The sequence below is a fragment of the Penaeus monodon genome, chromosome 28 (assembly GCF_015228065.2).
Source record: "Penaeus monodon isolate SGIC_2016 chromosome 28, NSTDA_Pmon_1, whole genome shotgun sequence".
In the NCBI taxonomy this organism is placed as follows: domain Eukaryota; kingdom Metazoa; phylum Arthropoda; class Malacostraca; order Decapoda; family Penaeidae; genus Penaeus; species Penaeus monodon.
The window spans coordinates 27,115,602-27,115,845 of NC_051413.1; the positions used below are offsets into that span (position 1 = coordinate 27,115,602).

Consider the following 244-nt stretch of genomic DNA (forward strand, 5'->3'; position numbering starts at 1 on the left):
CGAGAATGGCAACGAGAATATCAACGAAGTTTGTCCGAATACGTGAGAAATAGCATCCAAAAATATATATAGAAAAAAATGGCAACCATCAAGAGGTTCTACACGAGAAACAGCTTCAGCGAGACAATCACAGTTTCCATCAACCAGCACAAGTCAACACTATCTGACTCATATAACAATCATTGGCGAAGGAAAAGCTGAGAGAGAACGGGTGTACCTGAGTCACCGAGAGAAAGGCGGGGAG

At 43.0% G+C, this 244-nt stretch overlaps 1 protein-coding gene across 1 annotated transcript in view; it reads right to left on the reverse strand.

Annotated features, from left to right (window-relative positions):
* Positions 1-244, reverse strand: part of LOC119591128 (SCY1-like protein 2) — a gene marked incomplete at its 5' end in the record, with an annotated part of 331,697 nt that overhangs the window by 9,574 nt on the left and 321,879 nt on the right.